Consider the following 15393-nt stretch of genomic DNA (forward strand, 5'->3'; position numbering starts at 1 on the left):
CAAAAATTAATGGTGAATGCCCTTCCTGTCTGTGTAATCCTGGCTCGGTGTCTTCTCGTCATCTTTTCTGCACTTCTAAAATCAAACTGAAAGTCGAGTAAGTAACTTCGGAACTCTTGTGGTACATATGGTGCGTGTCTTAATGTTTGTTCTGTTAGTGAACCAGCCTGCTCCGGGAAGGGCAGATAATGTGAGGAAGGGCACCAAGACTTTTTCCCACTGTTGTGTTTTCCTGGACTTCAATGAAAAAGGCTTCATTTTTGTGTACTTGGCTATTATCAGATGTTATTGTGTTTGAGTCATATGCTAGCATTTAAATTTCGAGCAGGATGTGATACAATACGCTCAAATTCTGTAACTTTAGTGAGAAACTTTGTCTTGCTGTGCTAGGCACTTGTCAGATACAGTCAGGGACCTTGTCTTAAAGAATGTATAATCCAGGATATTAACATAATTCCTGGAAAACCTCAAATGTGAAGGAAAGAAATGAAGTCTCCGTTTTTGCAAAAATCAGCTCCTCAGAACCAGCGTAAACTTTGGAAGTGGGGTTTTCAGTGCAAGTCGCATGTTACTCTGGGAATACATAGAAATCTGGAAAGTGGAATCCAGTAACTTCCCATTAAAAAGATGAAACAACTACTTTCCTTGTCAAAGGAAGTGGTTTTCAAACTTTTTAAAAGTCCTTTGGTCCTTTTTTTGGTGTAGCAAGCTTCCTGCTAATAAATTTGCTTTTCATAATGTCCTTCCACTTAGATACTTCAAAAGTAACTTATTAACCTGGAAGGTTCTGGACAGCAGTCGAAACCCCACTAATCTGAGGTCCAGAGTAGTAATGCAAGCAGAGTTTGTGGTGATCACTTTAGTTATTGCAAAGTCAAGACTTTTTTGGTCCTCCTGGTGCCTCCTTTGGCATCCAGTCATGGTAAGCACTGCAATCTATAAGGCTATCCTCAAGGTTTATTCTGAATTTGAGAAATGAGACTTCTAACTGGGTGTGCTTATAGATCTTCCACAGTATATCCCCAACTTCCAACAATCAAAACGCACTCGGTGCATCTCACTCTGTCTGGTTTCCTGTAAACTCACATGCTATAAAAAACCTGCCCTTAGTCTCTTCTCCCACCACAAGACATGCCGTCAATTAAGGTGCTTGTACAGCTACGTCGAGTCTGCTCTTAACATGTGATAAAAAAATTATGAGAAGTTCTAAGGCTATTGTATTGGGTTTGCGTGGCAAGGTTTTGGTAGCGGGTGGCTTCTGTGAGAAGCTGCTAGAAGCTTCCCCCACATCCGACAGAGCCAATGCCAGCTGGCTCCAAGACAGAACCGCTGCTGGCCAAGGCCGAGCCCATCAGCGACAGTGGTAGCACCTCTGGGATAGCGTATTTAATGGGGGGGGGCGGGGGGAAACCTGCGCAACTGCAGCTGAAGAAAGGAGTGAGGGAAACAACCGTGCAGACACCAAGGTCAGTGAAGAAGGAGGGGGAGGAGGTGCTCCAGGTGCCAGAGCAGAGACTCCCCTGCAGCCCGTGGTGAAGACCATGGTGAGGCAGGCTGTCCCCCTGCAGCCCAGGGAGGTTAACAGTGGAGCAGATACCCACCTGCAGCCTGTGGAGGACCCCACGCTGGAGCAGGTGGATGTCCAAAGGAGGCTGTGACCCTTTGGGAAGCCCATGGTGGAGCAGGCTCCTGGCAGGACCTGTGGATCCATGGAGAGAGGAGCCCACGCTGGAGCAGGTTTGCTGGCAGGACTTGTGACCCTGCAGGGGCCCCATGCAGGAGCAGTCTGCTCCTGAAGGACCGCACCCCGTGGAAGGGACTCGCACTGGAGCAGTTCATGAAGAATGGCAGCTTATGGGAAGGACTGGCACTGGAGAAATTCAGGATTGTCTGAAGGATTGTCTCCCATGGGAGGGACTCCACACTGGAGCAGAGGAAGAGCCTGAGGAGTCCTCCCCCTGAGGAGGAAGGAGCAGAAGAGACAGCATGTGATGAACTGACCGCAACCCCCATTCCCTGTCCCCCTGCACCTCTTGGAGGGAGGAGGTAGAGAAAACTGGGAGTAAAGTTAAGCCCAGGAAGAAGGGAGGGGTGTGGGGGGAAGGTGTTTAAAGATATAGGTTTTATTTCTCATTACCCTCCTCTGATTTGATTGGTAATAAATTGAATTCATTTTCCCCAAGTAAAATCTGTTTTGCCCATGACAGTAATTGCTGAGTGATCTCTCCCTGTCCTTATCTTGATCCACAAACCTTTCATTATATTTTTCTCTCCCTTGTCCAGCTGAGGAGGGGAGTGATGAAGCAGATTTGGTGGGCACCTGGTGTCCAGCCATGGTCAGCCCACCACAGCTGTCTTAGGATGACATGCAGTTCTTCCTTCAGCTACTCAGGGTAATGAAAACATGAGCTAAGAACAGTCACCAGACTGTCCAAGTCTGCTGAAGACCTGTAGAAGAGCAAGGCTTCTAAGCTTTATGCTGATCAGCATCCCAAAGCTCATAAAGAGCTTTGGTGAGATTTTGGGATCTCGTGGCATATGGGAGGAAGAGTAGGAGATACTGGGGAGATCAGCCACTTCTCTGTTCCAAACAGTTTTAGTTGCAATTGATGACTATTGTGCAGTGAGTGAGTGGAAAGCATGCTCACAGTATCCTGTAGCATTGTAACATCAGAATCATGGAAATTGATGTTGGAAGGGAACTCTTGAGACGATCAGTCCTCTGCTCCGTTGCAGGTACAATCCTGGACCTTGTCCCGTTGAGTTTTGAATATCTTCAAGGATGGAGATCCTATGATGTCTCTGGTCACCTTCTCCAGCATTTTAACACCCTTGCGATTTAAAAAACAAAACAAAACAAAAAAACAGCAAGCAAAACCTTTACCTGTTATCTAATTGGAGTTTTTAGTTTTCTGACACTCATACACACCTGGCTTTGTCTTTTCTATACCCTCCTAGGAGGTAGTTGAAGGTAGTAAGTAATAAGGTCTCCCTTACTGTCTTCTTCAGACCAGATAACCTTAGTTCTTTCAGGCTCATCTTGTGCAACATACTCCAGATCTATCTACATCTTTGTGTGGTCACAGTGCACCCTCAGCACATCCTACTCTGTTCTGTAGCGATGCAGGTTACTTAAGTGGTCCCTGACTGTCTTCCTCCCTGTAGCTTACGCTTCAAGGTATAACATGCTAGAAGGGGGCTTAGGTTAATTTTCCTAATGTTTAGTGTGGAATCTTCTACAGTGAATGGGAAGCACCCTGGGTGACGCCAGTTCCTCAAGAGGCTACGCAGCAACAGCAGTGCAGGGCAGGTTCAGTTCCCCACTGTGTCCTGCTGTAAAAACAAAATAAAAGTCTTGGAATCATTCTTGGCCCCAGTATACCCTATCTGCCTTTGATTTATAACCCTCCGATGCTATTCTGTATTGTATGCTGTTGTTTGCCAACAAAGTTAGACAAAAGGAGCTAACACAGTAAGGGTAATATAGACACTTTAGTACAGGTGCTTTGAACATTTGAGTGATTGACTTTACAATTGTGGTGTTCTTGTAATGTGGCTTTATTTGTTTATTTGTTTTAATTTTGTCCTTTGAAGGAAGCTCCTCTAAACTCTGGATGATTTTAGTTAAACTCTTGGGACTCCAAATAAAATATCCTGTCAGGTTTCCAGATATCCTTGTATCCTTGTCCTCTTGTGGTTCTATTTCATGGAATTATAAACATTTGTCTTTTCTATGATTCTATGGTTTTGGTTCTTACATATTATCCTTAGTGTTCACCTCAGGTTGATACCACTCCCAATGCAATCTGCACATATTTTTGAGCTCCCTTTTTTTGCCTACACACATTTAATTGCATTTGGAAATTCATACCCACCTCTGAAAGTCTTAGGATATGTGGCAGCCTTGGGATAGAAAAGACTCTGTTAATGCATAGCTAGGGACATAAGTTTAAGCATGTGTGTTTCTAATAATAAAGTATCCCACAAACTTTGGGTCAGTGTAGGGAGTCAGTGGGTCAGCTCTCAAAATGTCTTTTGGGCTCCCCTGTGCTCTCAAATAACTTTTAACTGCAAAACAGGTGAACAGGGACATGGTTCTTTAAATCTGTAGTGTCACAGAATACAGCCTATGTGCATGTTAACTTCTAATACAGAACCCATGCCGTGTATCTTAGTGAAAATTAATGCCTAAAATTCTTAGCAGCACTCATGTCATCTTTCTTTCTCCATTCTGAGATGCACTTCAAATGGCAGTACCCCTTTCCGAATCTGAATGTTTTATCAAATCTGGATAGATAGTTCCTAAAGCAGTTAATATCCAGTAATGCAAAAAAAAAAACCACCAAAGCTAATTAAGATTATTTATGCTTTCTTTTTTGTTGTTGAGTTGGGTTTTGGTTGAGGTTTTGACTCATTTTCAGTTTCTGTCTTACCTGTCCCCATGGTTATGAGGTACTCTTGGTATTCCCTTGGGCTGTTAGCACAGTGGAGATACACTTGGTCTCTAAAATCTATGACAGCATCTATGAGGCACTGGAGAGGGAATGTGCAAGCCACAACACATCTCGTACCAGGCAAATGCTAATGTCTTGTATCAAAGAAGGGGGCAATAGTTGCTTTTCCCTAGAGGCTTGGAAAGGGACTTGAAAGAACCACCCCTTCATGCTTTCATTTCTCATTTTCATGCAATCCTTTTCCAAAAAGCATCTCCCATGATTTAGTTTCAGATCATGCCGGACTAGGCCATTCTAAACTGTACTGATGTTTCTCAAATTCTCCTGGGGCATCCCTAAAAGTGAGCTATATTCTATTGTTTGAGGACTGGGAGAACTGGGAGGGAAGCTGCAAGAAATTCAGAATATAGAAAACAGAAGGTTAACACAGGAACTGAGAGCAAGGATAGTCCTTATGACTCAGGTGTTGGACTGGCTCTGGATTCGTTTGTGAGACCCCTGGCTGCCTGCGTAACTGTTGGCAAGTCGCATAATTTCTTGGGTTCTCATCCTCACTTTATAGCTGAGGAGTTAGTGGTCCCAACTTTCTCTTTGCACATCACGTCTATTTACCGAGCAACTCAGAATAAAAACTAGTAAAAAACGGGAAAGGTTTTTTTCTCACATCTTCTCTGTTGTGTGTGCACATCGTTTAGAAACTCTGAGCTAGCTGAGGTTCTCCCAGGAGATGCAACGCTTATTAACAGCATGACAAAAATACACTTCAGATAGTCTGCACAGAAATGCCAGCAATGCTGAAATTGCATTCAGGCAATGGCAAGGCCGTTTAGATACAAAAAAAGCTTTACAACTGTTCCAAATACTTACTAGTGGAAGGCTGTTAACAGACGGGGGAAAAATGGGGAGGTGTCCAAAACCAGCAATCCACCCTGGTGAGAAATCCAGCTGCTGGGAAGTGGAATGGTGCTGGAATTCATACCAGGTTGTTGTCTCTGGACACCAGTCAATGGCCTCCATCTTTTATATCACCCTCCCATTAGCCATAAGGATTCGGTGGTTTTCAACTCCTTTTCTCTTGGCGGCTGGATAAGGAGAAGGAGCTTTTTCTCTCAAGTCCGAACTGAAGAACCATTTCAAAGCTGTTGTCCAGGGGAGGAACATCACTGCTCTCCCTGGGTCCTGCCTCCTGAAGGTCACTGTCAGGCAGAGAAAAATCGACCAGTCTACCCTTCCTCCAGCTGCTTAGCTCCTGTGTTACAGTTGTTTACTGCTGGGCCCAGAGCTGTTTATCTTCATAGTCTTCCTCCCCTCTGAATAACTTCAGGATTTACTTCTAGAATCAATGAGAGCTTTCTTTGGCATGGTCTTGGGAAACCAGCATGTTTGAAAATCTTGACAAAGACACCCCTTTCCCCACCCCCGCAAATTTGAGATGACTGTAAAAGAAGGGAAGTAAAGAAAAAAATATTTAGGAGTTCTTTTCCTTGATGTTAGCTGTACTTTCATGACTGTGTTTTCTGAGATTTTCCACATAGCCTTGAGGAATGGTGAAGCTATTTTTTTGGACGTTGAGATTTCAGGTAACGACTACAAGATTCCAGCTGCTTGGGCCTCGGGCTTCATGATACTCACCGATTTATGTGCATTAATGTTAAGAGATTTGGCAGCACTTCAAGCAACTGAGTGAAAACAACGTGTTTATTCTAAGCTTCGTTCTTGCCCTTTGACTCGATAGTGGCTGTGCAACTGGCCTGGCTCCTCAGCTCTGCTCTGCCGGAGCATGGGAAAAGTAGGAGCAGCAGCAAAGAGACAGCTGGCTGGCTGCTGACTTAGAAAGACATCATTGCGTCACGTCACGCTTGGTAAGTTATCTTTGCAATCAGAAGGGCCAGGATATTCTCTTTTTTTAAGCAGGAGGTAGGTGCTCTACAAATTGACTACAGGGATTTGGCTGCATCAAGTAAAGTGACCCATTTGTCATGGGACAACCACCATGGCAAGGTGGTTCTTCAGCCCTGAAATGTAACACTTTTCTGACCCTTAAAAACCAGATCTTTGCTGGATGCCTTTTGAATCCCCTTTAAATGAACTGTTTGTAACCTTATTAGGATTTTCTTTTTTCATTTTTAATATGTGGATTGTTTGAATGGGAATACTGAAGCCAGCACAAGCAATAAAGATGGATTGCCAGTAAAATAAACAGTTTGGCCTCTGACTGCACAGAGGAAGCAGATCAAGTCAAGAAAACATTTCCTAAAAGTCACTTCTCTAACTGTAAGACTATTCTAATAGCTGCTTCTTATTTAAAACCTACACTACTTTGTAGCTTACTAATCCGCACATTTAACTCAGTGTGGAAGTGCAAGTTAATTGACATTCTGCTTCCAAAGCGACACCAATATTATGAAGGGCACTAAACGGATACATGAAATACAGAGTAAAAGTGAATGGGAAGTAAGAGTGATGTATTTCTGAGACTCCAAAAAGAGTTTGCAAATGATAGATAATGAATGAACATGAAACAGTGTTTGCATGCATATGTGTTGCTAGTAAAGTTCTGGCTGTGGATGAATCTCATGCAAAAATGGTGATAGATTTCTGTCATGCCAGACTTTTGCCTTGTCCCTTTAAAACTCTTATGGTGAAACTCATAGGGAGGTATGTCTTGCCCAGTTCGCATTTACTGTTGTAAAAGTATACATATGTAGAAGACTCGCTGGTAGGGAATCACATATGGGACTCTATCCTTGAAGTCACTAAGCCGGTGAGTGTATTTTACACCTATTTATGTTGAGCGGGCTCAGCAACTTGCATGAGGAATGTAATGTCCTGAAGGGCTGACTTCATAATTTGCGGCTGTGTATATATTTCCTTCATGAAACCACATTTATGTTTCTTTATTATCATTATTATTTTAAAGGTTTTTAACTACTCACAACTCCTGTTTCTTTTTCCATAAGCCCTCCTTCCCCGTCTTCAGCATTCTGACTTTTTAGATTTCAAATCTTGGCTATGGTTTTGAGGATCAGGTTGCCGGCTGGGGACATCTGGATGGGTTTGAGATCTGTGCATATCATAATCAAAGCTCTTAACTATATATTCTGAGTCCATGTTTTCGTTCTTCCTCTGCTTTTCTCATTGTTTTGTATTCTCTCTATTTGTATGAGTGTATGCAGTCTCATGCAATTATATAAAAATGGTTTCCTTATGCATGATATGAATTTTTATAGGTTTACATTCTCTTTCTTTCTTTCTTTCTTTCTTTCTTTCTTTCTTTCTTTCTTTCTTTCTTTCTTTCTTTCTTTCTTTCTTTCTTTCTTTCTTTCTTTCTTTCTTTCTTTCTTTCTTTCTTTCTTTCTTTCTTTCTTTCTTTCTTTCTTTCTTTCTTTCTTTCTTTCTTTCTTTCTTTCTTTCTTTCTTTCTTTCTTTCTTTCTTTCTTTCTTTCTTTCTTTCTTTCTTTCTTTCTTTCTTTCTTTCTTTCTTTCTTTCTTTCTTTCTTTCTTTCTTTCTTTCTTTCTTCCTCTCTTTCTTTCTTTCTTCCTCTCTTTCTTCCTCTCTTTCTTTCTTCCTCTCTTTCTTTCTTTCTTCCTCTCTTTCTTCCTCTCTTTCTTTCTTCCTCTCTTTCTTTCTTTCTTCCTCTCTTTCTCTCTTTCTCTCTCTTTCTCTCTTTCTTTCTCTCTTTCTCTCTTTCTCTCTTTCTCTCTTTCTCTTTCTCTCTTTCTCTTTCTCTCTTTCTCTCTTTCTTTCTCTCTTTCTTTCTTTCTTTCTCTCTTTCTCTCTGTCTCTCTTCTTTTCATCATCCCATTTTGTGCTTAAATAGGTAGAATAAGTTAGGTAATATGTACACAGGGACTTCTCCACCATGGACCGGAGCTCTAAGTATCTCTGTTAACACATGCTGTAGCCAAAGAAGTTTACAGCATGCAGAGGGAAAAGGTTATTGTTAGTGTAACTGAATAAGTATTAGGGTTAATATATAATGTATAGGTCTATGTAATGGATAGTTTTTATTCATCATAAAATGTTCAAATGACTTGCAGATGTATGACTGCTGCAGCTGTTGCAGACCTTGTAATGGCATTAGGCTCTGACTCAGAAAGCAGCTCGTTTGCCAAAAGATTCTGGCAGTGGCTACGGCTGTGATATTCCCATTGAAAAAAGTATTGTCAGCAGTGGAGGTGGTGATACAAAACTCAACTGGAGTATGAGAAAGGGGCAAGGCTGGGTCTAGGTACGACAGGAAAATGGGGGTTCCGAAAGCTTTCATTTTTTTCACGTTTAACTATATTGGTAGCATCCTACCACTACGTGGTCTACTAGGGGAGCAGCTGGAATTTATAGTCCCCACAGATTCTGGCTACATGCAGCTTATGTTATACTAATTGGGGATAAAACACAAAACACCAAACCTTTGATAACATAAAACTTTGCTCCCAAGTTTTAAAAAGAAAAAGCAAGCTACAGTCCCTACAAGCAGATAGAATTGAATCTCTCTGTGCAAACGCAGTCTGTCGCACAAACTGCGCAGCATGGGAGCTCGGCTACTTGCTTCCTGTGGAGACTGTGCAGTCAGGGAATATGTTTACTTAGCAGTCAAAGGAACGCCATCATCCTATGGATGCATACAGTACTCTGAAATAGTACTGAGGGAAAAAAAATGGCAGGTTTTGTGATTGTTTTCCTAGATCTGACTGAATAAAGAAAATAATGAAGACTGACATCCGAAATAGGCACACATTTTATACATCGGATGTCATACTGAGATAAACATGCTGGGTTTGGTACAGCTTTTTGATTCCTGTGCGACTGGAAAAGCAGAAGCACAATCATTTTTAGGAGAGTATTGGAGAAGGTAGTACAAAACAAAAGCTCAGGTTTGATGGGGTTTGGTGATGATACTCAGAAAGTAGGACTGAGGGAAGCAAACCCTAGAGAGAGCTGAACTGTATATCTCTGAAATGGTGAGGGAGCATAATAAGAGTCACCTCTCAGTAAAGAGCAAATTTTTTCTGATGCTGTAAACTACTTATGGAGTGTATGGATCAGTTATGAAATGGACTGCAATGCTGACTCTTGCTTTCTATGAACAGTTACAAAGTCATAAGCGGTATTGTTTCTGGCACTTTTTGAAAGGCCTCGGCTGATTCCACTGTGTTCTTTCTGACCCTGTTCAATTACATATTTATGAAAGGAAAGCTACCAAAATATACAGATTATTAGAAATGAGATGCAGTCTACATGAACTTCACTTATTAGATTTAAGAAACAAAAATTCCAACCCTTACTGATGTGACTTATGCCTCACATGAGAAAAAGGGAATGAGTTGCTAATAGCTCTCTTCTCTGGGGCTCAAAATTCCTTGGATAAGAGAAAAATAGCCAGCCAGCATGACTGTGTTGGTTGCTCGTTGGGGCTGTGAGCTGGGACCTAGGTCTCCCCTCTCCCTGGTAGGTGTGCTGCTCACTAGACCAGGGTTATGCATTTAGTCTGGACGAGCCTTGGTCAGCAGCCAGGGTCTGCTGGAGAACTTTACCGAGGTCCCATCAGTGGGAAGCAGTGTGTGACAGCAGTGGGCTGTTGAGCACAAACCAGCCTCAGGGGCTGCACTTCAGCTCCTTCCTAAGAGCGTGATGTGAAGTATGGGGCTTTCTGATGGGTGCAGGATGTGACCCAGGTGGGACATGGGACATGAGAGCAATCAGAGCATGGTATGGGGCAAATTTTGTTTCTGGTCTGGTTCTGAATCAGACGTGCTTAAATAACCCTACAGAGCATCGTTCCATCACCATCTGCACAGGTCAATAAATTCTGTGTGTGATGAGGAAGAATCTCAGTAATGGATGGGAACAGCTCCTGTCCCAGGAGGCCTGGTAGCAATGGTGCAAGGCGTGTGGTCTGCAGATCTGTGGGATTTCATACACCCCTTCTATGGGAGGAGGCTGAAGTCTCTCCCTGGGAATCTGCACCTGCTCTGGGAAATAAACAGGATGTTGCAAAGAGCTGAAAAGTCACTGCCCTGCAGCTTCCAGGTTAGATTGTCCATGGGGGAGGTGGGTCTGTATCCTCAGGCACTGCTAAGATTTAGGACCATGCCTCTCAGGATGTGCCAGCATGGCACAATGCATCTCTGTGCTGCAGATCCCCAACCCAGGTCTGAATGGGCCAGCCTTTCGCAGAGGAAGGAGCAGACCTTGGCAGGGATACAAGCTTGGATCCCAAAAGCAGTATTGCCTTGCTAGCGTAGCACTCAGTCTCAAACTAATTTACCTTGTCTCTCAGCCCACCAATTAATCTGGGCACAAGTTCGTGTTGGTATTACTTCTACCGTTTCCGAGTGCAAAGCTATTTCATGCAGAGCCAGTATAGGCATCTCCATACCTTCTTGCTCTGCAAGCAGTTGACATAGCCTTTCTTTCCTAGAATGTTTTCTCATCAATAAATCTTAGAAAGAATATCCAGAAAGTCTCCTGTATCTCCTCATTCATGAGTAAAAGCTGACTTAGGTCATCTAACTCTAGGAGAGACTCATGGGCGGGCAAAAGCACATTATAGAATTGCAATCTGTAAGTGGGTTCAAAAAAGGGAACAGAGGAATTAATGGAGAAGTCTGCCAGTGGCCATTGAGTATGATGGTCTGATTGCAACTTCTGATTCAGAAAGGTGCTAAACTATTGACCCCAGGAGCTCCCAAGACACACCAGAGGAAGGCTGACCCAGTTGTTTTCAGGTTTCTTACAGTCTTTCACTAAGCACTTACTACTGGCCACTGTTGGACTCAAGGTAGTTTGACCCACTTGTACATGCAGAAGGAAGGACTGCCCTGCATTTAAGAACTGGGTGCCAGCTAGGTCCACCCCGGCTGTCATGTGTGCACATGTTAGCCTTGCACTCAGATGACAACAGCCCTTCATGTTGAGGAACAGCCTGAAAGAGTTAATGGGAATACTGCCCCAACCATCAACCATCAGCTGATCCAGAGCCTGCTCCAGATGCCTGACTGCTCCAAAGAGGAAGGGCCCAGCTAGATGTTGTGGTAGGAATGTGTCACATCTGGAATGACAGTGTGAATGTGAGCCTGGAGGATGTGGTATAAGTACTGCAGTGTGGATTATCAGAGATGAGCTTGTCTACTTTCAGCCCAGGTGTGGGTGTGCGTGGTAGTTTCCACAAATCCCAACTTGGTGGAGACGAGAAGGGGAATGCTTGTGGAACACTTCTGCCCTTGGCATTTCCTATTTGCCTTTAGCTCAGTGCAGACGTCTGTGTGGAGCTCAGCTTTTCTTTTGCTTTGTGCTAGCAGCTCAGGTGCCTGGCTAGACAGTTGCAGTAGGCAGCAAAGAACCTAATCCTCGCTGAAGGCCACCTAATCCTCTCAGCTTAATGGCCTTCTACTCCTTCAGATAGTCCCTTCTTTATTTTTTCTCTATTTGCTCAGCAATTGAATTATTTCCTCCTCCATCTGCAAAACAGTGTGGGGAGCAGGCTGGCTGGCCGGCCATCCTCATTCCCTGTTACCAACACCTCTCGGTTCTTCTAGGCTCCAAAATGCAGAAACCCATAAAAGCAGCTGGAAGTAAATGAGTAATGGAGAGGAAAGACAGGTCTCTATGGACTGAAGAAAGTGCTCTGTAGACCAGTGTTTGAGAAGCTGTCATTAATGCTTCCTGGTTATTTTTTCTGCATTTCACTTTGCCGAACCTAAATCCCGCTCAGGCCGGTGGGAATTGTCCCACCGACTTCTGTGAGAGCTGGATCTAGCCCCTGGTCTGGAAGGTAAAACTAGTCTCACTGGTTTTCTTTTATTTCAGTTGGTTTCACTTTCTGCTCCTCAGCTCCCAGGATAACCTGAATGCATTCATAGTCTTCCATGGTAGGATTCATACAAAATATTCTCTCATTACGTTTTTAATAAAATAAAAATCAAGATGTGTATTAGCAATTCCACATCTGTCCTTCTGACTCTGTTTTTTTGTCCCTCTGCCCTGGTTTTCGCCCACCCTTCCAAACAAGGTAAATGAAAATGTCTTTTTAAGTATAACACATTTTTGAAGAAACTTTGCAGTTACCAACAAGGTACGCTCACCTTTTGGCATCGTTAAAAGTGGACAATTTGCCCTCAGAAGGTAATCTGTTTGTTGTATCTCAAGTGGAATAAAGATACATTGGATTGTGAAAGATGTTTGTTCCATCACCGTGGAACAACTCGTGCTGTTCCCAGGGCAAGGCATTGCACGTGGGGAGGTGACAGTGGATTTCTACATCACAGCTCAGTCTTCAGCTTTTAAGTGGAAGCTGTACTTTTATGATAAACTCTTCTTCCGAAAATAGTAGTTTGTTAAAATTAACATCTCCGATAGGAGAAAGCGAGCGATGTAGAATATGGTACTACAGAACATACAGAAGGGAACATTATCTTATAGAGCTTTGAGGTTTTATCCTCCAGATCGCCTAAAATTCTTTCCAAGTAACGTGTTAAGATATTGGTAATGCAGTGACTCAACCATATAAACAGATGGAGTGAGTAGTATGCAGCCAGTGATTCAGCTAATGTACAGCTCTGGAAATTCAAATTTGATTTAACGAGAGGAGAAATGTTGAATAAGACATTTCTAATTTTTCCTTTTTTGAAGGAGGCTTTAAGTACATTGTTTTTGCTACTGAATGGAAAGGGTGGAAAAACACAGGACAATGATAACAGTTCATCAAAAGGATGGCATTCTGATCCCCACACAGAAACCCCTTGCAGCAGTACTGCACTGCAGTGCCAGCTCTTGGTCTGCGCCCAAGTCCTGCTGTGGGACGTGAGCTCTTAATTTCTCCAGAGGGAGTGTTCCCAGCTGAGTTACACCGATCTCCATGATCTAGTTCAAGCAAAGCTTGACATTTATTTAGGCTGAGTTAACTCATTAATTTCAGCTTTAAGATCTTAAAAGCCATATCCATTATAAAATAAGTCACACATTTTTCCCAGGCTCCTCCTATACCATGTAGAGTTGTGGCTGCAGATGTGAATGTGCTGTGCCTGCAAACAGGGTGCGCAGAGGTTGCTTTTTGGAGTGCTCTCCAAACAGCCAGAGGACATCTAAGTCGTTGACATGTCTTATTACACAGTTTTTTCCCTTGGAGTGATGAAAGAAGAAACTGGTTTGCTGCAGAAGCCTCCCATTGTTAACAGATCAGTACTTAAAAACTCACCTGATTTTTATGGAAATCTGGGAAAAACCCTGCTCTGTTTAAAATATTCCAGTCTTATCACTGCAATTACAGTCTTTATTCAATAAATTATGAGTACAGATTACTGCCACCTGCATGGAAGCCCATCCCTTCACCTCTATGTAAATGTTTCCTTTGAAAGCTTAATTATGAAAGAGTTGCAAACTACACAGTCAAGAGCCATGAGAAGTCTCTTTTTTCTGAACAGGTTAAATGCATATGAATTGTACGTTATGCACACAGCTGTAATATTTAGAACTTGGATATTACTAAGGGATGTCAGAGTAAGCATAATTTGTCTAGGATCTGTATGTAGGATCCAGTTTTGCTCTCCAATACTTTTATGCAATCCTAATATCACTAAATTGCAACTGAAAGTGAGTTTCAGAGAACAGATCTGGAAGAGTGCTCTTCTCATTTGGTGAGACGGGACCCTCAGAGCTTAGTGTTTGCAAATATTTGGTCCAACTGTGAGGAATGCTCTTTCATATCCGGGACTGTTCTCAGTAACCAAGTAAGGTCCTGACCCTCCAAACATATCTGTGCATGCTTTAAGTAATGAGCTGTACTTAATGAGCGTATTTAATACATACAACGTGAAGAAAGTAACCAAAGTCTGAGAACTGGAGTATTCTGTTATTCGCAGTTGTAAGCCTGACTATTACAGAGCCTCATTTTTACTACTTGTAATTTGGAATTACAAAATACTAAAATGGCATTCACGCTGGCATATAGCTTTTGCTTTTTTAGAAAACAAAAAGCCGCACTCTTACCATTGCACTGTAGTGGGTACACCCGTACCAATGGAAGTTCATAGCATAAAACTACATCAGTTGTGTAATAATAATCCTTCTAAAATGTGTAGTATGGAGAATTTCCTCATGATTGCGGTCTTCTGTCCTATGTATTGGATCCTTGTCCTTTCGCAGAACTGATGAGGGACAAAACAGTTTGGACAATTAGAAACAAAGAAAGAAAAGGATAGCTATCCTTTCCCTGTTTGGTTGGTTGGTTGGTTTTTTTTTTGTTTGTTTGCCTTTGAATCACTCATCTCAGTTACTTCTTCATTCTTTTCCCCTGCCTTCTCTCCTCCCAGTTCCTTCTATTTTCCAAATGCTGCAGGCTCCTCTCAAAAGCCTTGTAATTTTTAGTGCTTTTCTTAAACTTTCATCTCCTGGAGTCATTTCAACTGTGGTATTTTAGAAATTAAGTTTAGCTTTTGAGCCTGCGGAGGCTGTATCAGAGAGAACTGAAGATAAAATGAAAAGCAGGGACCTCTGGACAGTGGTTGGGAGCAGCGGATTCAGTGACTTTTGAGGCAGGCAGCTGGACGGCACTAGTTAGATCAAGGGTGATTTTTAGGTTACTTTCTTATGGGAATGAGGTTTATATGGTCATATCATGTAAGTACGGGTATATTTGGGGGTGTATTAATGTCATTTCATAACACTTGAACGTAGCGACTTACTCCAGCACTGTAGGAGATAGGATTAAAGCTGTCAGAATAATTTAGTTCCTGTAACTTTCATGAAAATAAGTTGCAGAGCTGGGAAGAGGTATCATATACTTCTGGAATATGGAAAGTCTGCAGTGGGACCTTTTAGGAAACAGCATCCACTGACTGAAGAGAGACCCTATATACACCACAACGTTGGAAGAGGTTTCAAAGCTTGCACCTTAGACCCCAAAGTTAACAAACCATGAGGCACAAACAGGTGTGGAAC

This window comes from Phalacrocorax carbo, chromosome 1, assembly GCF_963921805.1.
Source record: "Phalacrocorax carbo chromosome 1, bPhaCar2.1, whole genome shotgun sequence".
NCBI lineage: Eukaryota > Metazoa > Chordata > Aves > Suliformes > Phalacrocoracidae > Phalacrocorax > Phalacrocorax carbo.